The sequence below is a fragment of the Mesoplodon bidens genome (assembly GCF_964165515.1).
Source record: "Mesoplodon bidens genome assembly, chromosome: 16".
In the NCBI taxonomy this organism is placed as follows: Eukaryota; Metazoa; Chordata; class Mammalia; order Artiodactyla; family Ziphiidae; genus Mesoplodon; species Mesoplodon bidens.
Genome location: NC_138173.1, coordinates 66,162,338 through 66,184,473, shown reverse-complemented (window position 1 = coordinate 66,184,473; position 22,136 = coordinate 66,162,338). Strand labels below are relative to the sequence as shown.

The 22,136-nt window shown below is 50.8% G+C and overlaps 1 long non-coding RNA gene across 25 annotated transcripts in view; it reads right to left on the bottom strand.

Annotated features, from left to right (window-relative positions):
* LOC308630271 overlaps positions 1-22,136 on the bottom strand; it is a 369,427-nt gene that overhangs the window by 202,400 nt on the left and 144,891 nt on the right. For 24 of the 25 annotated variants that reach the window (XR_014017791.1, XR_014017792.1, XR_014017793.1 and 21 more), the window contains one exon: positions 15,692-15,829. This is a non-coding gene — a long non-coding RNA (uncharacterized lncRNA). Of the gene's footprint in view, positions 1-15,365; positions 15,428-15,691; positions 15,830-22,136 lie in introns of all 25 variants that reach the window. The other variant, XR_014017795.1, reaches the window with a different exon arrangement.

The following is a 22,136-nucleotide window of genomic DNA, read 5'->3' as shown; positions in this document are numbered from 1 at the left end:
CAGCAAGGGATCCATAAAGACACTTACCCACAAATATTTTAGTTTTTCTTTTATCACCGTCATTATAATCATTACTGAGGGAGACACCCCGACAGAAGAAGGCAAAGGTACTTAGAAGGCAAGACTGGAGCTGGTGTTTAGGAGCTGCAGGAGGTGACAGGGCAGCCCGGAGCAGAAGGAAGCAAACACAAACTGCTCTGGACCCCAGGAGGAGTCAGGGACAGCCTAGAGAAGGAGACAGTTCATTCAGGAGGTAACTCAGTGAACATGCTGGAGCCTGTGGCAGCACGCCTTTTGGGGGTCAGTTTTCTCACTGAGAGACTGGAAGAATGTTCCCTAGTACAGGCCTCCCTTGGTATCCTCGGGGGAATGGTTCCAGGACCTCCACGGATACCAGCATCCGGGGATGCTCAAGTTCCTGATAGAAAATGGTGTAGTGGGACTTCCTGGTGGTCCAGAAGTTAAGACTCCACGCTTCCACTGGAGGGGGCACGGGTTCGATCCCTGGTCGGAGAGCTAAGATCCTGCATGCCGTGTGGTACCCCACCCCGCCAAATAAGGGAAGAAACTTCCGCAGACCACCTAGTCCAGGTCCCCACTGATTGTTTCACCTAAAACACACAAAAAAGGGCTCATTTCGGAATTAGTCACTCTCATAAAGAAAAAAAAATTGGTGTAGTATTTGCATTTAACCTACACACGTCCCCTTGTATACTTTAAATCATCTTTAGATCGCATATAATACCTAATACGATGTAAATACTATGTAAGTAGTTGCCAGCATGCAGCAAATTCAAGTTTTGCTTTTTGGAACTTTCTGGAATATTTTTTGCGAATATTTTCAATCTGCGGTTGGTTGAATCCACAGATGCAGAACCAGAGAACACAGAGGGCCGACTGTAGTAGGGAGGCTACATTAGTCAAAGCCTGTAATAGCTCGTGGCACACAGTCGGCCTGCAAGAAATGTTATTTTTGTTCTTCTCCATGCTTGAATCAAGAAGCCTCTGCTCTGAGATGGGAAAACAAACCTATACATAAAAATAAATCTATCTCAGTGAAATTTTACATTAACTACAAAAGGCTAGTGATCATTACAAATTCCTGGGAGAAACCGATGGTGGTTCACTAATCAATCGGGTTTAGAGATATCAAGCACCACTTAACGAATCATTGCTCCTTAGAGGAGCAAATATGAGGACCGTCAGCTTTCTAATTTACACTCCTCTGGTGAGACCGAAAGGATACACGCTTAAGAATAAATTTCTCTCTAAAGTGTTCCAGAGTGAACAATTGCCAGCTTCACTGGCTAAAGGTAAGATGAGTCAGCTGGCGTCACTGTCTAGCAGTATGGTCGGCAGGCTCCCTCTTTGTCTTTGTTAAGACTCAGAAGCGAGAAAGCGGATAGTGGGGCAAAACACAGGTGAGTGTCCACGGGGTAAGACTTTTTTTGCAGGGCACTGCCTGTGGAAGAAAACGCAACAGAAATTGAGGTGGATGGAAGACATCAAAGCGAACGTTCACCGGCAGAAGCGCACTTCCCCACACAAACCACATGCTTATCACTTTCCCATTATAGTATTAAAACATGCTTCTTCTTTAAAAAAAAAAAAAATGACAAAGTTCCCACTTTCTCACACCTTCCAATTACATTTCCCGGAAATGTCTGTTAACAGGAAGTTCATACCTTCTCAGAATTTCTCTCATGTGCAAATATGCATATGTACTATTTTGTTCTGTCTTGTTTTCACAAAGGTGGGCTAATTCTATACCAAAAATACTACAACTTTTCTTCTTCAATTAATTGATTATGGACACCTTTCCATATTAGTATATATAAGTTCATCTCAATTGCTCGTATTTAAGTTTCTTTTTACTTTTCATTTTGAAATAATTTCACACTTACAAAAAGAGTTTGAAAGTAGAATGAATTCCCACAGCCTTGCAATTTCTCGATCCTGATATCTTATATAACCACACTATAATGATCAAGTTGTATCAGGAAATTAACATTAATATAATCCTACTGTTTAACCCAGAGACACTATTCACATTTTACCAATAATGTCTGTTGAAGCCAACCCAGGGTCACACATTGCCCTTAGTCATCATGCCCCCTTAGGCTCCTTTAATCTGGCATCGCTCCTTAGTCTTGCTTTGTCTTTCTTTTATTTTTGAAGAACACTGGCCAGTGGCTTTGCAGAATGTCCCTCAATTTGGGTTTGTCCGTATTTCCTCTAGATTAAATCCAGGTTACCCACTTCTGGCAAGAATAGCACAGAAGTGATGGCTGACTCCAGGGCTGGAGCAGGGCGAGCACAGCATGAGCCTGGAACATCTCGTGGCGCCAGAAGGCAAAGCAGTGCTCAAAACATGATGGGGAAATGTCAAAAGGACATCTCATCTGCCGACTCTAGGAAAATTTGAGGAAAAAAAACTATAGTCATGGATTATAAGCAATATAATAAAATAAGAATTTATGAGTTCACACTGATACCAATAATTGAATTTTTTTAATGGAAAAAGAAAGGACAGTTCTTCCTTACATTAGAATTCCAACTGATAAGTGTGGAAGTGATGATGGAGACAGACACTGGCAATAACAGTAATAACAGTTTCAGGCAAGAATTTTCAATGGAGGCTAAACTTAGGTGAAAGTACGATGAGAAACATGATATTTATATATTGATAGTAACAGATGATCTCCTGATAAGATACTAATTATAAAGGGAGAAATATTACTTTATGGTGGAGAAACCTAGCAGACACCACTCTCATCAAGTGATCAAGGTAAACATCATCAGTCATGGGACAAGCCAGCACCACGTGCTTCCTGATCTAGCCTTGAGATGGTTGCAAAATCTCATTCTTCAGACTGCTAAGTATGACACTGTTAATCAGTGAGGTTGTCCTCCAGCTTCTGCTACTTTCTCAATGCTGTGAAAGAACACTTTTTGAAATGTGTTTTCCTACTTCTAGAGGACAGACTCATGGGCGGGGGGTGGGGAGGGGGGAGTTGCCGGGTCAAAGGGCACACACAGTCTAAACGTTGAGAAGTTGTGTCAACTCTCCCTTCAGTGAGGCTGGCCCAATTCATCACCGCCCAGCAGCACAGAAGAAGGCTCACTTTCCTCTGCCAACAACATTCATCACTACAACCTGCCCGAATGCCTACCACGGGAGCAAAGGAAGCCGGCTGTGGCTGGGTCAGCCCCTGGGCAGGTGCAGTGAGAACAGCAGAAGAACTCGGAACACCGGTGCATCTGGACAGGAAGGGATTTTCTGAGGACAAGGTCAGGGCTCCAGGCCAAGCAGGAGTCAACAGCAGGCATGTGTATTAAAGATACCAGAAAAAAAAGCCGACAAGGCCCTAATCTACCTGCAGGATGCCATATATGTTTACTACTTGAGAATGACTTAAAAAGCTTGAACTTGCACCAGCCCCCTCCTGGCCTCGGCTTCAGACTTCAATTATCACTCCTAAAAGTCTAACAGAGTACAGATGCAGTCATGAGGCTTCCCAGTCAAACTTGTTAATGATAATTATGAATTTCTGGGTTGTGTTTTACAAACTGCTTCATGTCACTTTATGTAAATTACATCAAGTTAAACTTTGAGGAAAGCATTATTAACCTTTAGAGATAAACAGCAGAAACTTAGATAGAGAGGGAAAGGCATTTGGCCGGGGTTTCACAGCTGGGGGATGACAGAGGCATTTGGTATTTGGAAGCCTAGTTCAGAGTGCATCGGGAGAGCAGTGGTTCTCTCCGCCCAGGCCTCTCCCCCTTGTCTGGACGGCTATTGTACTAGGGGCGTACATGCATTAGCTCATTTCCTCTCAGCCACCTAATGACACAGGTACCATTATTAGCTCCATTTTGCAACAGGGAATACCAAGATTTTGCCCAAGGCCTTGGTAGCTGTAAAGGGCAGGCTTAGGACTCCCACCGGGTTTATGTGACTTCCAGGCCCACGCATGTTTCTGGAAGGGACCACACTACCGGGCCCCTCTCTACGCTTATACAGACCTTGTTTAATGCTGGCCCTGCCCTGGGCCATAAGCAGAAGGGCAGTAGGCAGCGAAGGGAAGCAGGAGAGCCTGTTCATCCCACCGCCTGCCTCCTTTGAGATGAACAAAGGTAAGAAAGTGAAGAAGGGCTGGCACCCGGGCTAAAGCCCTCCCTTCTCCCCCCGCCAATAAACCCAACAAATACAGTCACTGATCACCTGCCGTACACACGTGGGCTGGATCCCACAGATCTGCTTTACAAGCTAGGCTGAGTCAAGACAATCCACGTACAAAAACCAAAATGATGGCTGAATCGCAAAACGGTGACATTACGAACAGTGAGTGCAGATGAGACACAGCTGGATGATAAACACAAGGGCTGAGAAAGAGAGATAGGGCCCAGGAAGGCCTCAGACACAACGCCGTCTAGAGCCACCTCCAGCACTAAGGATTTACCCCCTCGAAACTCTCCCACCCTCCTTGGGCAGGGGCAGGGCAGCCGTCGCTGTAGGGCAGGGAAGAGTGAGACCTGGGCAGAAAGGAAAACTGCTCACAGCTACTAAGCATCTACTTAATGACCTCACTTACCCTCCCAAACAATACCCTAAGTAGGCATTATCTCCGTGTCACAGAGGTAGAAAGTGAGGCTCAGAGAGGGCATTTAGCTTGCCCACGGCACCCAGCTACTGATGATAAAATTTAAAAAATAAATATAAAGGGATAAGAAAGCCAGGATAAAAACGAGGTGTATGTGGAACTAAAGTTGGGATCTATCCACCACACCAGACTTCAAGTTTTTCTTGTTATTCCTAAGAACCAAGGGAGTCTTACTGTATAGCAAAATCCAGAAGATGGGACCTGCGATAGACTGAATTGTGTCCTCCCCCAACTTTATATGTTAAAGTCCCGAACCCCAGTGTAACTCTATTTGGAGATTGGACCTTTATGGAGGTAATTAAGGTTCAATGAGGTCATAAGGGTGGAGCCCTGATCCCACAGGATTAGTGCACTTATATAAGAAGAGATACCAGAAAGCTAGTGCTTCCTCTGCCACCGCCCCCACCCCTGCCCCATTATGTGAAGATACAGCAAGAAAGTAGCTGTCTGCAAACCAGGAAGAGTGCTTTCACCAGAAACGGAACCAGCTGCACCTTGATCTTGGACTTCCCGGCTGCCGGAACTGTAAGAAAACAAATTTTCTGTTGTTGAGGCCACCTGATCTACAGTATTTTGCTACGGCAGCCCAGGTTGACTAAGGCCCGGGTCCTCCAGAAACCAGACCAGTGGACTGACTGGTTTGTTTTTAAACTATGTCCTCATCACTCATGATTGAGGATAGCTCCCAGTATCTGCATAAGTATTTGTTTATAATTTATACACAGAAATGCCTATATTATTATAAAACATACAACATTTTATAGGAAAGAAATAAACAAAACTAGAAGTTGTAACATTTCTTCATATCCTTGTTGCAGGTTGAACTGTGTCCCCCCCAAAAGTTATGCTCAAGTTCTAACTCCTAGTACTGGTGAGTGTGACCTTATTTGGAAATAGGATCTTGGAGAAAGTAATCAAGTTAACATGATGAGGTCAGATCAGGGCAGACCTAATTCTTATAAGAAAAGGGAAATCTGGACCAGATGCATGGGAGAGGAGTCTATGTGAGGATGGAGGAAGAGACTGGAGTGATGCACCTACAAGCTAAGGAAGGCCAAAGATTGCCAGCAACCACCAGCAGGTAGGAGGAAAGGAAGGAGTCTTCCCTAGAGTCTTTGGAGGGAAGGCAACCCTGCTGACACTGTGATTTCAGGCGTCTAGCCTGGAAAACTGTGAGAGTATACATTTCTGTTGTTTTGAGCCACCTCACGGGGGGTACTCTGTCACAACCGCCCGAGCAAACTAACGTATACCCCAGTAAGTCCACCCAGCTCACAAAGGCCAGCGTTTGACACAGCTGAGCATCACAATGATCACAATCGATGAGAATTCCTAAGGAATATCGTGATTTTTAATCAATCACATTGGACCCTGAAAATCATAAAGTTGCAGCACTGGAGTGACAAAAGGACTGTTGATGTGTCAGGTCAGGACGGTGAGTTCAGAGCAAAGGGGGAAAATCATGGCAGAAGAGCTGGTTTGGAGGCACACTGTTCAGTGAACGGCTCAACGTGGGAAGGGAGCAAGAGTCTTGTGTCCAACGGGGGCCATGGGGGAGTCGGAAGGGTCCAGGAAGTATGGCAGAGGCAGCCTTCTGCAGGGCACTGGCACAGAGGAAACCCCCCAAGAAGCACCCGGCCCACGTTTTCTCCTCCGGCCAGCCTCACTTCCCCCTGTCAGCATAGCCCTGGTTTATTTTGACAAGGTTGTTTCCACCCAGCACGGGCACACACCCCTGCAGACACAGAGAAACCCGGCACACCCTGGGGACCAGTGTTCATTGTGGAAAACCCAAAGCATCATCTCCAGACGCAACAGGCTGTGGAAAGGGGCCACTGGCAAGCCCCCCGGGAGTGGCCCGTGGTTGTGTGCAAGCAGCACAAGCGGGTGAAGCCAGCAAGCAATGAGCGTAAGACGCAGAGCTTCCGGGCACGGGGCTGCAGGTGGGTGGTGGGTTTGGGGGTGGGGGTGGGGGGCGGCGGGCCGGCAGTCTGGGCCTCAAGGCGACAGGCTTGGAAACCTGCTTTGAGCTCAACTGAGCGAAAACGTCAAGGGTGGGAAATATAGAAATACACCTCGCGCATTAATCAAGGCTCAACATGGGAAGAGGAAACATACCCGCTGAATTTCAGATAAAGAATGAACCGTTTACTGAAAAGACAGGAGGGAGAGTCCGAGGTAGCCAAGAAGTAGCAGCTGCAGAGAGCAAGCACATGGGGATGGAGGATGGGGTAGGATTATCGGAACTGAGAAGTCTGGGGGACCCCAGGGAGCCCCGCTGGGGATGTCATCTCTAGAGCAGCCAATGAGGCTGGTTCCCGGAGTAGGGGACCAAAAAATCCCTGCAAACTGGAAGCAACTATTGCTATTGGGACCAAGTGCTGCTGGCAGGGGAGGATGTATTGCTACAGTGACAATCAGGAATGAATAGAAGTGACCAGAAAGGGGCAAGACTCTCCCACCTCCCCAGCTTCCGGTCTCCCTGGAACAGTCAGATCTGGCCACGCTAGGCCAGCAGTTCTCCAGGACCACGATTAGCGGCCATGGACTGGGCACCATCCCGTTTATACTGGGCATGTTAGTCAAAAAACTGAGGAACAACTAGTCAGGCACAGACCCCGGGCCATCAGGCAGGACGCTGGCCAGAGCCCAGCGGCCAGGTTGGTATGTCACACCAGATGTCCTGGCTCTTCATCAGCTATGCACGCCTCCCAGTTGCCCACCACGGCATTCCTTATATTGCCTGCCTGGTCCCTGTAGACAATAGAGTTTGAGACCCCTGGCCAAAAAGGAAATGGGGTAGGGGATTCTGCATTGTATGTGAATTCCTTCAATTGCATTCAGTGTGTGCAGGTTCCAACAAGGCAGGGGCATGTGTCTTGTCCACTGTTTTATTCCCCCAACAAACCCTGAAAGTGAATGGACGGACCTGGCTTTGGTTTTGGGGGACTGTGCAAGGCACTGCCTGTGAGACGCAGTGCTTCCCTCAGGGATGTGGTCTACTTGGGAGCAGCAGACAGGCAAAGTGGATATATTTCTGATGGGGTAAGTCCAGGGGACTCTAGGAGTGTGTGCGGGAAGAGGGTATAGTGTGGGGATAACATGGGAGGGGAGGGAGGACAGGACAGGCTTCCCAGGAGGACAGAAGGCACACAAGGCCTGTGAGTGTGACAGCGTTCCGGTCTGCAAGCGTTCTGGGCAGCACATGTTTCTGAGCTTCTGTCCAACTGTGTCCAACTCTTTTTTTTTTTTTTTCTTTGTGGTATGCGGGCCTCTCACTGCTGTGGCCTCTCTCATTGCAGAGCACAGGCTCTGGACGCGCAGCCTCAGCGGCCATGGCTCACAGGCCCAGCCGCTCCGCGGCATGTGGGATCTTCCTGGACCGGGGCACGAACCTGCGTCCCCTGCATTGGCAGGCAGACTCTCAACCACTGCACCACCAGGGAAGCCCTGTCCACCTCTTGACTTCTGCTCACAAGGCTACACTGTCCACAGGGAAAAGTCCAGTGTTCTCATCCCAGTGCTCTCTGCCCATGTGGACTTTTAGAACTTACCATTCAGTACTTCCTCTTGCCGACCAACGTGGGCAAAAAAATAAGTCTGTCTGTTCAAAAGTGTATGGAGTAGTAATGGATTAGAGTTGGAACATCAGTATGAATTCATGCTTAGCTTAACAGAGATACGATGGATATCTATGGAAACATTTATACACATGTGTATATACATGGGTTAGGACACTCACACATATTTCATTGCTCTGTTGGCTAAGAAGACTTAGAAGCAGTGATGCCCCAGCAGCAATGAACACATCTCACACCCATACGTCGGTTTCTAATACCATGTTCCAATAAAGCAAACCAGGCCTCCTTGGAGAAATGGCTGATTCTAGGTCTGGGGCAGGAAATATACAAGATGAGCCTGGAGCACCTCGTCATGCCAGAAAGTAAGGAAATGCTCAAAAAAAAAAAAAAAAAAAAAAAAAGCAAAAAACAACGCCCCCCCCAGGCAACGATGATGGTCGTATATCAAAAGGACCCAGGAGCGAACTGAAAGAGCTCCCAATGGCCAAAGCTGGAAGAAGCTGAGCAACATAACGTTGCTCAGTGTTGCTTTATGAGCAACATAAAGTCACAATGAATTAGAATCCAAAGTCTATAAAATTATCCACGAGTCCATATGGATATAAAGAAATAGGGGAGGGCTTCCCTGGTGGCACAGTGGTTAAGAATCCGCCTGCCAATGCAGGGGACACGGGTTCGAGCCCTGGTCCGGGAAGATCCCACACGCCGCAGAGTAACTAAGCCCGTGCGCCGCAACTACTGAGCCTGTGCTCTAGAGCCTGCGAGCCACAATTACTGAGCCCGCGAGCCACAACTACTGAAGCCCACATGCCTAGAGCCCAAGCTCTGCAACAAGAGAAACCACTGTGATGGGAAGCCCGCGCACCGCAACGAAGAGTAGCCCCTGCTCGCCGCAACTAGAGAAAGCCTGCACACAGCAACAAAGACCCAATGCAGCCAAAAATAAATAAATAAAATTTTAAAAAATTAAAAAAACCTGCTGGGTCTCACACTTTGTTCAGTTCCACCAGGTAAACCTGGGTCCCAGGGGAGCAGAAAAGGATGGGTGAAACCTGGAGAAAACCTAGAGCCCAAGCTGGCAGGTCTCCTGGAAGGAACAAGAAGCGCCTGGGGGCTATACGGTCAAAGGCACGGAGAGACACATCAGGACGGAGTTATTGGTGATGTGTAGCGCTTACATCAATTTAGCAAAGAGTCCTCTCATTAGTAAAAGCTTCTAAACGTTAGCCTCAAGTTAAAAAAAGAGAGAGCTTGAAATTCTGCAAAAGCACATAGCACTAGCATGTGCTTCACACCCATCCCATGGGGAGACGCCTCCAGTTGCCATTTTGGGCATATTAGTTAATCCCCATTTCCTCATATGCTCTGAAAAGCAAATGAGATAATATATGTAAAGTATTGGGAACACTGTGAATAATACATTTGAGCTATTATTATTTTTACTATTATTACTGGTAGTATTAGTAGCAGAATCTTCATCATACAACATACGCACCACTGCTGCTCCTATAAGGACAGGACGTTATTAGGGGTGCGTAACAGTAGCTATTAGAATACCCAGTGCTTAGTACTTCAGGAGGCAAACTGATTGACCCATAGAATGCACAAACGACTCACGAAATGAACAATCTCCTGTAACATGGGGAGAGCATGTTAAAAGGGAGGCAGCCTAGTGGATCACAGGAGCAAGACCAGGAGTCCAGAGCTGCTGCTGCTTCCAGGAGCCTGATGCGACAACCACAGGAGAGTTCACTATGCACCTAAGTACACCCGAGCAGGGAAGAAGAGTGAAAACATAGAATTGGGCCCAGCTTAGGGAAATCCTGAACGTCCAGATACAGACAGAGCAGGACAAGAGAACTCGGTTTGTTTTAAAGATGGGACTGGGAAGCTTCATAGGCATCAGCCTCTTCTCGACACCACAACAGAGGCTTTGGGACCAAGGCAATCAAACTACCCGGCAGCCTATGGCCTGAGACGTGCATCCACTGTGTGTCTTAGTCAGCTAGGGTTGCCATAACAAAACACCAGAGGCTTCGTGGCTCACACAGCAGACGTTTGTTCTCACAGCTCTGGAGTACAGAAGTCCGAGATCAAGGGTCTTGAGATTTGAGAGCTCTCTCCCTGGCTTGCAAACAGCCGCCTTCCCGCTGTGCCCTCACATGGCAGAGAGAGAGGGAGAGGGAGGTCTCCAATGAGCTCTCCTATCAGAGCGGGGCTCCACCCTCATGACCTCATTTAACCTAATTACTCCCTTAATTCCAGTACAGCCACACGCAGGGTTAGGACTTGCAGCGTATGAATCTGGGGATTTGGAGGGTGTCCAAACATCCGGTCCATGACGCTGTGCAAACAACAGTTGTTCGAATATACTGTGTCTCCCCCAGGGTGTTTTTTACCTACTCTGTTGTCTCCCATGGCTGGGTGCAACACCTGGCTCACAGTGGGACGGTGGAAGAGGGCAGGGAGGGAGAGAGGGAGGAAATTGCTACATCACGCCAGTCCCCACACTAGGTGCTGGGGAAGTGGATTCAGTGAGACAGACACCACCCCGGGCGGGAAGAGCACACGCACAACGCCGTTATCATCAGGTACCTTCCCCCAAAAGGCACCGCAGAGAGAAAGATCTTCATCTTCAGAAGAAACAAGAACTGGGAGAGGGGGAAAGGGAGACAGCAGAGAAAGAGAGAGAAGAGGGGAGGGGAGGGGAGGGAGAAACAGATGATGGAGCAGAGAGGAGCAGCAAAGAGAAAATCCAGACACGCCTGTGGATCACGTGGCAGGTAGCGGGGGAGCAGGTTCAGGTGCCTGGATTCAGAAGATCCACACTCATCTGTGAGATCCACCACCAAACAGCAGGGAGCTCCCCGCAGCACAATTGCTCTGAGTCTCCAACTCATCTGTCTGTGAAATACACGAATCCTATTCTGCTCAGGCTGCTCTAACAAGATATCACAGACTGGGTGGCTTAAACAGTGGAAACGTATTCCTCACAGTTCCGGAGGCTGGCAGTCCAAGATCAAGGTGAAGCTGACTCAGTTCCTGGTTTGCAGAAGGCTGTCTTCTGGCTGTGTCTGCACATCTCAGACAGCAGAGAGAGACGTTACTCTCCCGTGCCTCTTCTTATAAGGGCATTAATCCCATCCTGAGAGCTCCAACCTTATGACCCGGCCACCTCCCAAGGGTCCCACCTCCTGACACCATTACACTGGGGATCAGGGTTTCTATATCTGACTTGGGGGGGGGGACACGAAAATACAGTCCATAACGGGAATCCATAAAGCCAGCCTCCGTCTCTGGATTGCCTTCGGGGCCAGAACAGTGGTTCATCCCTCCTTTCTTGCGGGCATCCTGCAGGGTGGCACAGTGCACGTTCTCCGTAAATAGTCACGGGATGAAAGAAAGACGGGGGCTTCCCTGGCGGCGCAGTGGTTGAGAGTCCGCCTGCCGATGCAGGGGGCGCAGGTTCGTGCCCCAGTCCAGGAAGATCCCACATGCCGCGGAGCAGCTGGGCCCGTGAGCCATGGCCGCTGAGCCTGCGCGTCCGGAGCCTGTGCTCCGCAACGGGAGAGGCCACAGCAATGAGAGGCCCGCGTACCGCAAAAAAGTACAAAAAAGAAAAAAAGAAAGACGGAAGAACAAAAAAGAACTTTTATAAACTCTAAAGTCCTAAGCAAACAGTGCTTAGTTTCCCCAAAATCCCAGAACAGACCCGGGAGCCCTTAAAGGAAGAGCACTGTGTGCATGATTTCTGACTTTCTAACCCCAACTCAGTGTCCAAAAGTGAAGGCAATCCAAGAAAACATTCCCCAAGCATGTCCTGTGAGCCTGTCATGGTGCCAAAAGCTGGGGCGAAAGAGAGAGCAAGACCCAGAGCCTGTTCTCAAAACATTCCCAATCCAGGGAGAAGAGCTGGTGTTCAAACAAGTTGGATGCTTCTTCCGGAGACAGAAGGAACCCAAAGCCATGGGGGAGATACGAACTGAAGGTTCCAAAGCCTGGCCTTTAATATTGATTATAATAACTATCACCCACAATGATAACTGCGGTGGGTACTCATCTGTGTGGCCAGCTGCTGGATAAACTGGACTGAAAGAGACCCAGAAACGCTTTCGCTTTCAGGGGGTGGCTCGGACTCCCAGCCTCTGCAAAGCCCATCGCGGGCACCGCCGAGAAAGCTCGGCGTCTGCTGGTGTGACAGATGTTATCAGAATAAGCAAAACTAGGCACATTTTCCCCTAGACTTATGAATCCCTCCTCTGCATTTGCCCTCATGTTTTGACATTAATTGAACTCTGTCTTCACTACTAAAAATAAACTCCAGGTCAAATTCAATGAGCCAAAAACCTCAATATGAAACCACAAGAAACAGTAATAGTAAAACGGGCCAGTAGCAGAGGTGTTTTGAGAATCCGTTTCTGTTTCAAGGGTAGAGTTCCGAGTGGGTCGGGAATGCTTTCAGCAAACACTCTGGACACTGAATAAAGGAAGCAACCTTGACGCACGTACCCTGTGGCCAAAGACCAGGGCTGGCTCGTGTCTGAGGACAGGTGGGCAGGTGCCTTCAGACACCCTCTCACCAAAGGCCAGAGAGGGCTGGCTTGGGAGTATCAGGCAGGCCCCAAGAGACGCTCCCAGAGGGAGGCGGGCCCAGGAGAGGAATCCAAAAAAGCAAGGTGAGCGTCAAAAGGAAGAAGGCAACGCTGCGCGCAGGTGTGAGGAGGGGCCCGGATGCGACAGAATTAACAGTCAGGAGACAGACAGGTAAGGAGGTGGCGGAGAAGCAGATACCAAGGGCTCCCTCTCACTGAGCATCTCCTCAGGCCAGGTTCTGCAGCTGAGAAAAAGAGGCGTGGAGAGCTATAAAGGACTTGCCCAGGGTCACAGCGGGTAGAGGGAAGTGCAACTGGGGTAAAATCCCGGTTACAGCAGGAACAGTGCAAACAGTCCCAGGGATGGGAAGGGTGTGGAGGCCTGCTGTGGGCGTGCAGCCCAGGTGAGCTGATTTCTAGGCAGGGATGAGGGCAGACAGGCTCCCAGTGGGAGAGCAGTGCCTTTAGAACAAGTAGCACCACAGGCACAGGCACAGATGTTTGGGCTTTTCTCAGAGCCCCTAGGACAGAGCAGCCCTGACCGGGGACGCCTTCGGGACTGCGAGCCTCGGATTCCCAGCGTCCACTCCTGCTCTGTCTGCTCCCAGAGGCTGAGTTCTAGGGAACTTCCTCTCCCACTGGCCCCAGACAGACCTGCCAAGCCTTTCCTCCATCAACAGAACGGCTCTTCCAGCTCTCAGATCCTCCGCCCCAGTGACTGGACTCCTTTTGGCCGTTTTCCCAGATGTGGGAACAGCTCGCTCCAGCCCTGCAGGTGCTACCGGGAGCGGGGGATCCCAGAACAGGTGACCGCACATCCACGTACATACTCCTGCACCCCAAGCTGATGGCCTGGACCGGGAGCGTGGGCTCCTGAAACAAAACTGAAGGACTGGTTGAGTGCTCGAGAGCCCAAAAAAGGCAGGCAGCACTTTCACAGGATGGCCTGAGAGCTGCACTCACTGCAGCTGCCTTCTGACACCAGAATCGGCAAGTAGATCGTGAAATAAAAGCGAATGGGGGGGGGGGGCGCCTCCCCTGGAGGCGCAGTGGTTGAGAGTCCGCCTGCCGATGCAGGGGACGCGGGTTCGTGCCCCGGTCCGGGAAGATCCCACGTGCCGCGGAGCCGCTGGGCCCGTGAGCCATGGCCGCTGAGCCTGCACGTCCGGAGCCTGTGCTCCGCAACAGGAGAGGCCACAACAGTGAGAGGCCCGCGTACTGCAAAAGAAAAAAGCGAATGGGGAACGTGAGCGTGCAGGGCTGCTGAGCGCCCGTGGACGGAAAGCCTTCGCCAGTGCTCGTCAGCTCAGCTCCTGGTAGGTCTTATTCATACGCATCTTCCAAGAGTCTCAAGGGGCAGCACCCTCTCCAGAAGCCTCTCGGAATGGACAAGGGACCCTCCCCAGGCCTCCCAGATGCCTGGTGAATCTGGAGAACCCTCTGGGTGTCAGGGCCGGCCACCACGTTGACCAAAGGGCAAGGCCTCGTGTTCTCCGTCTCTGAGGGTCACATCACACGAGTAGGAGCGCGTCAGCACGATCCTCAGCTGCCTCCTCAGTTCTACCTCCCTAACTGTCTTCTCACCAGTTCACACTTTCTCACCCAAATTTCCACCCACGAAGAGCTTTCCAATGTGTGGTAGGACTCACTTTTCCTTTTTCCATCACGTTACTTATTCTCAACACCTTGCTGAAGAACGAAAAAAATGTGACCGACCACACTCTGCTCTAAATCTTCAGCAACTTTCTCCCTTTGGTTCCCACTCTGGCTTTTCCTCTCTGTGCCCTCTTTTTCAATTATTCATTCATTTGTTCTTTCAGTGTCCACAATGGGAGGCCCAACGCTGGGGCGTAAGAGTCCTTGCTCTAAACAAGCTCACCAGTGACAGGGGGGACGAGTGGGGGTACGGGCAGGGGAGGGCAGGAGAAGTCACATGGCACATAAAGGCATGCCTTCAATGTGCCGGCTACAGCCCAGTGTGGGGAGTAATCAACTCTGCTCAGGTCAAGGGGGCTGTGCACGACCGAAGGCGATTCACAAGCCGTTTCCCAGGCAGACTTGGTGGCAGGTGAAAGGCAGAGAGAACAGCAGAGCAAGGACTTGGAAATAGCCTGCTGCATGGCAGGACCTCTAAATGGTGTAATTAATGCATTGAAAACAAACAAGCAAACAAACAAAAAAACCCTCTTCCGTTTTGGAGCATTTCCTCCTCCATGAAAGGCAGAATGGTAAACTCTTTATCTCCACCATCTCATTCAGCATCCATAACATCCTCCTGGGGCACTCATAGGACCCCAATTTTACAAATGAGGAAACTGAGGCTTGGGGAGGCCGAGGCAAGTAGCAAAACCAGGAAAACTGGGGTTTGCCTAAAGCCGTCCGTTTTAACCTCTTACCCTTTACCCCCAAGCAGCCCGAGACGTGGAAGCTGGCGCACGCAGTGCAAGCAGGCGGGGAGAGAGGGAGAGGTCACTTCTGGATGCCCCCGAAGGTCTGCTGACCTGATCACATAATCCCACCAAACTCACCCATCCTCTCCCCAGCGTGGGCTCCACACACCTCAGCAGGACGGCTGGACCATCCTCACCTTCTGCCAGGGGGGAAAGTGTGGTGTATCCACCTAGGAGATGGTGGACTCCTTCCTCAGCTGGGGACAGAGGGATTGCCCCCTGGCACAAGGTCCAGGCACTGAGGACCGGGTCCTGTGTATCAGGGTTATGGAAAGCCAGCTTCCCAAGCACAGGAAGCTGGGCCGAGCAGTCAAAAACCACACCCCAAGCTGTGTTGCGAGAGATCACCAATTCCAACAGCCATCTTTGGTTCCATTAAGGCTCAAGAGGAGAAAATCCCTTACCTTGATTCTTCACATCCCATGATATTCCAGCTTTAGTTCAGGGAAGAACAGTTTTCAAGTCCCTCTGGAGTATTGAATGGATACGTTGTGTTTTTTTTTTCAAATTAAAGGCACCTAAATCCCAGGTGGAACAGGATGCTAGAAATATACAAGAAAAGGGAATTATTAGTGTCAGCGCTCACATGAATGAATTTGGTAATGAGAGATTTCATTCATTTAAAAAATAAGAAGTGCATATTTACTCTATGATAAATGAGAAGCATCTGAAGAGCAGGCATTTATTGAGTAGCTATTATGTGCCAAGCACTGTGTTGGACATTTGAACACATGAAGCCACTTGACCCTATGAGATCGGTCTTGGCAGCTGCATATTTCAGAAGTCACGTAAGCAGCCAGGCCACAGAGGGTCAGGGGTTCCCGACTCCCAAGCCCCCCCTCCATCAATCATGGTCGCCTTCCTTCCCCACTAAACTTCTTCATTCAACTGATTCCAGGAATTCTGGGTAGAGGGAAAGGAGAAACATACCCAACAACTTAATTCTGAGAATGGCCAGTCCCTGGAAGCCCAACCCATTCTATGGACGGTGGGGAGTATGTGAATCATTGAAGCTGCATCAGATTAACTTGGTTGTAAGCTTTATCTGCCCTCAACACTGTCATGTAGTAACAGGGGATCAGTGGACATCGTGTGTTACTCAGGGAACCAAACACGTAGCCTCGCCAGAGATTCTTATCCTAAGTGCTAATGGAGATGACTTACATGAAGAGGTCAGAAGGGTGGAGTGGTGTGGGGAATGGGACCCAGGGGCCGCCCCTGGTTTACCAGCTCGGGGAGGACCTCCTAAAATCCCCGGAAGCAGGGCTGAATGCTCAGCTGGGTGGGCACAGACACGGACCCTCTCGTCTCCTTCAAGGGGCGGTGCAGCACCCACAGAAAGCCACACTGTCACGTTTACAATGGGGTGATCCTTTCCCCTTCCAGACCTCCCTCCTGCCCGCCCCTACTCCCCGCAAAAACTCCCAGCATCGTGGCAGCCAGATCATCAAGGAGATGAGGCTCAGGGAGCACAGACTCAGGAGATAGAAGGCTGACAAGTTCTGAAGGGGAATTTGCCCTCAAGTCTGGGAAGAGCCGGAGCAGCACATAGGCTGCTCGCTCAGCTGAGAGAGAGGAAGCCAGGCAGTTTGGATTCCCCGCCATCAATTCCCTCTCCCTCCTCCAGGAAAAAAAAAACTTGGCCCCGGTTTGCCTCTCTGAAGCCTTCTGGTTGTCACGTTCCTCCCCTGTATGTGTTAGCATCACGGACCGACCTACAGGAGCTCTGCAAGCCCCAGAGAGTTCCTGTCTGCTCCCATCAAGCGCCAGTTTAATCCATCCGAGTCCCAGTTCCCAGCAGGAGAGGGCAAACCCCCCCTCCCTCAGAGAAGCCCCCTTGACTAGCCATGCGCTGAGAAAGATGCCATCCTCAGCACATCCACGCTCCCTCTGTGGGCAGCCTCCCACGCTTCTCAGACATTTTGACCAGGAAAGCACTTTTTGCCTCATTGTCGAAATGCATTCGCTTCATTACCCAAAAAAGGCAGCAGCCCAGCTTCCTGGTTGACTGTAGGCTCTTGTCAGAGTGCCTGGCTTGGCATCCCAGTTCTACAACTGAAAAGGTCCTTCGAGGAGCCTGAGCGAGCGACTTCAGCTCTCTGGGCCTCAGCTTCTCAGCTTAAAGGTTTGTTCTTAGCGTGAGGCGAGAATCTCCGCAGAGCTTAACTCTTGGCCTGGCGCGTCAGGAACGCTTAGAAACGTCAGCTGTCATTAAGACCGCACTTAGGCAAATGCCCGGGCCCTAACTTCTTCGTCTCCTCCCAATAAGGAGGGGAAAACAAGGTCTCCCCTCTTCCTGTCTCACCACCAGTGAGAGGCCTCAATACGTGGGGGGCTAAGGGAACAAGTGAAGCCAACGCAAACAGCACTAAAAGCTGAGGTCTGCATCACAGCTACTCAGCTCCGGGCCTGGCTGTGGCTCTCAAGTCTCAGTTTATTCATCTGTGAAATGGGATGGATGATGACACTTACCCCATCTCCCAGATGTGCTGCCAGGATTAAGTGAGATAGTGCATGCAAAAAGGGCTCTGTAAACTCTAAGTACTAGGGAAATGTAATATCCTCCCGGACCTCAATGACCACCTACCAGGACCCCAGGAGGTCAGGTCACAGGTATGACCATCATCTCCACTTTACAGATGTGGAAACTAAAGCTCGGGCTGAGGAGGCTGCCTGACTGGTGTCGGCAAATCCGTGGCTGAATTGTTGGTGTGCAGGCTCATCCCTGTACCCCTCCTCCTTGTAAGGAGCCTGCAGGAACCAGAAGGTCAGCTCCTACAGAAAAAGAGCCTCTCTCCAAGGCAGCCAGACTGATTAATGTTTTTAATTAATGTTTTAAACCATATGCACGGAGCAATGTTCCATGGAAATTAGGAAGCTAAAATTTCTAACTTTCTCCCAGGGGTCGGCCCAGCCAGAGAGAGGCGCGAGGCCAGAGCACGGGGCAGGGAGGGCAGCCTGGGCTGGCCAGGGTGCGAGTGGGAAGGTCACAGCCCTGCCTCAACACACGGAGCCTGACAGGCAGTGTGGTCACGTAGAGGGACAAGCCAGGGAGAAAGGAGACTGGCCGGGCACAGGGTGACAGGACGCGCACGGCTGCTCCTCCCAGGAGTCTGGCCAGCGCAGCAGAAGAGGAAGCAAGGCGGCAGGCGGACGCCCAGCAGGTAGCATGTGCCCGGGGCCGGGGCCTGAAGGGCGAAGGGGCTGCTGCTCCCAGACCTTCCTGCCTGACACGCTGCCCAAAGGATAGGCTTCTACCTGCTCTGTGGCTCTCGGAGATACTCTACACTTGAACCTGAACCAAGGGGGCCACGGGCTTTCATAGGGATGCTGACAATACTTCCCTGATGTCGCCTGGAACGGAGGGAGCTCACTGCTGGGGCCCAGCGCTGTGCTCTGATGAATGGGGAGCCTGAGTGCCCGTGACGGGCAGACCCGTGACCCCCAAGGTCCCAAGGAAGTAAGTGAGAGGCGGATGGGGGCCCAGACACCAGCCCCCTGGCCGGGATCTTCCCTGCTCTGCCTATAGCATCTCAAGCGTGTCACAGTTCCAGAGCGCCTACTCCTTTCTACCACCTGAAAAAAGGGGCTGTACCATCTCCCTTCTCCAATGAGAAGGTAAGGGGCACAGAGTGTGACATACAGCACCGGTGATTCATCACCAGCTCTGCTGTGAGCAAGGCCACCGTGTCACTGGGCAGCCGGCCCGAACGCCACATGGATGCCGCCTGGGCAGCAGGGCCACCTGGGCACACTGATGGCTGCCGGGACCAGCCACCCCATATAGGGCCCTGGGCTGCTTGGCAGAAAAGAGTGAACCAGCCATGAAATAAGCGACCGCACGGGGACTCCTGACCTGGAAATCATCAAAATGCCACCCGTTCACAAACAGACCATAGTGGTGGGCTGCAGTGCCTATAGGAACAGAGGACAGGACAGCTTCCCCCAGGAAGCCCCCGAGAGTAGGCCCCGGCCTTGGGATGTGTTTGCTCCCCCTGGAGAAGGCCCCCGGAAAAGGACATAAACACAGGTACTCCTGTGCCTCTCCTGGAGGGACAAAGCTGGTGAAGGCCCCAGCCTGGCTTGCACGCTTGCCCCGGATTCTATGAGATCCAGCAGGCCAGAGCCCAGAGGCAACATGTACAGACTCAGAACACAGGCTGGCTGGGTCAGAGCTAGTTCCCACCAGTCAGCACCCGTGCACCCTGGGCAGTCTACTTAACCTCTCTGATCATCATCTGTAAAGCAGGGCTGGTGAGAGCAGCTACCTTCCGAGACTGGGGTGGGGACCACAGCAACGTACGTAGAAAGTACAATGCGGGCTTCCCTGGTGGCGCAGTGGTTGAGAGTCCGCCTGCCGACGCAGGGGACACGGGTTCGTGCCCCGGTCCAGGAAGACCCCACATGCCGCAGAGCGGCTGGGCCCGTGAGCCATGGCCACTGAGGCTGCACATCTGGAGCCTGTGCTCCGCAACGGGAGAGGCCACAACAGTGAGAGGCCCGTGTACCGCAAAAATAAATAAATAAATAAATAAATAAATAAATAAATAAATAAATAAATAAAATTAAAAAAAAAAAAAAGAAAGTACAACACGACGTGTGGCTCAGGGTAAGTGCTTATCACTTTTGTTATTCTCAGTGTCTCATCGCTGTCGTTATTGCTGTTGCCTGGCAGGCAGACTGACAGCCCTGGATTTGAATCCCACCTCTGTCACTTCCTGGGAATGTGACCAGGGACCAGTCACTTGACCTCCCTATGCCTCAGTTTCCTCATCTACAAAACATGGACCAGCCACATGGCACCACCAAGGATTACAGGGGCACACGTAGCAAAGCAAGGGGTACAGTATGAGCTTTCAACAGTGAAGGCCCTGACCCCAACTGAGGGGCATTCTACAAAGTGACTGGCCTGGACTCTTCCAAAATGTCAAGGTCAAGGACAGCCGAGGAACTGCTCTAGGATAAAAGGAGGCTAAAGAGACATGGCCAGTAAACACAGTGCTGACCTGGAATCAGAAAAAAACAGTCCAAAAGGACGTTATTGGGGCAACTGATGAAACTGTGCATGGCCTGTGGTAGATAATAATACAACTGTAGCAATGCTAAATTTCCAGAATTTGATCATTACACTGTGGTTATGAAAGAGAATGTCCTTGTTCTTAGGAAACACACGCAGAACGTTTAGGGATAAAAGGGCAATGTCTGCAATTTACCCTGAAATGGTTCAGAAGAAAAATTGTGTGTGTGTGTGTGTGTGTGTGTGTGTGCAGGGGGCGGGGTGCAGAGAGAGTTAACAATCTGTGAATCTGGGTGTACGGTAGTTTTTGTATCATCGTTGTAATTTTTTCTGCCAGTCTGAAATCATACCCAAGTAAAAGATGCCCAAGACCTGGGGGTAGGGGGCTGCACAGGAGGGTGGTAACAGGCCTAAAGGTCTAGTACAGACCATCCATGCAGGCCCAAACCGTAAACCTTTCCCACGAAAACCCAGTCACCTGATGTATAAATGTTATGATTTATTGTGTAGAATACTACAAAGGATAAAACTGAAGTTGAATTTGAACGACCACCCCTCCTGCCAAGAAAAAGAAAGACAGATGATGGCTACTTCTATTCCCACGCCCCAGGGCCAGGCTTGGAGGGCCCACATCCTTGCCATCCAGCGGGGGGCGGGGGGCACCCTGGAGGAAGGCAGAGGCAGTATGGACCACTGCAGCCAAGGCTGGCTTTCGCTACGTGCCAGGCAGTGTTATGAGAGCTGTATGCATCTTGAGTCATTTGATTCCCCCAAGAACCCTTCAGGCAAATTCTACTGTTATTCCCCTTCCACACTGCAGGAAACTGAGGCTGGAGACAGCCTCCTGCCCGGGGTTTAATCTGGAGCATGAGTGAGCTGGGATTTGCGCCCAAGCTGCATCCACAGGATTTCCACAGGCAGCAGGGAGGCATGCACTCCAGGCCAGGGAGCAGCCAGCACCAAGCCCAGCCCTGCCCCTGAAGCCGAGGCCCCAGGCCCCATTATGCTGAGGTTCCAGTGCAGCTACAGGGGGCTGAGATCCAGGCTCCCTGTCCTGTGTTCTCCCCTCAGGGCCACCCTAGCACTGTACGCATCTGATGCTCGACACCTGTTTTGAGATGCGGTCACAGAAACACAGCTTCCTTTTCAAGGAGTTTCAGTAACGCAAGGATGATCTCTGGGAGACCCAACACCCTGGGGACATCAGTGTCATCAGCCAGGAGAAAAATGGGTCTGGGGACAGAATGGGTAGGGGTCTTCACTGAAAACTCTTTTATCCCTTCTGTGTCTTGTCTTGTGAATGACGTACCTCGTCAAAAATGTTTGTTCACGTATTTCTTTAATACGAAGTTAGGAAAGGAAATCAACCCAGTTCCTGTGTAAACCTGCTCTGAGTATGAGCCATTCCGTGCTGTACAATGCCGCGTCGCTGTACACAGCTGCCACTCACTACACATCCTCCTATTTTCAGGGGTGGAGGGACCAGAATGATTAAAGACCCAGAAGGAGTAGCACCACCCATTACACTTGAGGGTGCTCAGATCTGGTGGCCAAGAGACCAGCCCGCAGGTCCCTGGAACCCCAGAGCTGCTGTGAAAGCAAGGTGGGAACACCACCTAAAGTAGTCCTCTCCCAGTTCTCCAACTTCAGTGCCAGGAACTGGGCAGTGCTCTCAGCCCTACCACCATCCAGGAGGCGGGCGGGGACTCTTGGGATGGCCATTTTACAGCTCAAGAAACAAAGGCACGGGATACATGGGAACAGTGCCCAAGTCCTCCGCAGGGGAGAGGCTGGTGGCGAGTGCAGAAGTCTAGCTCCTGAACCAGTTCCTA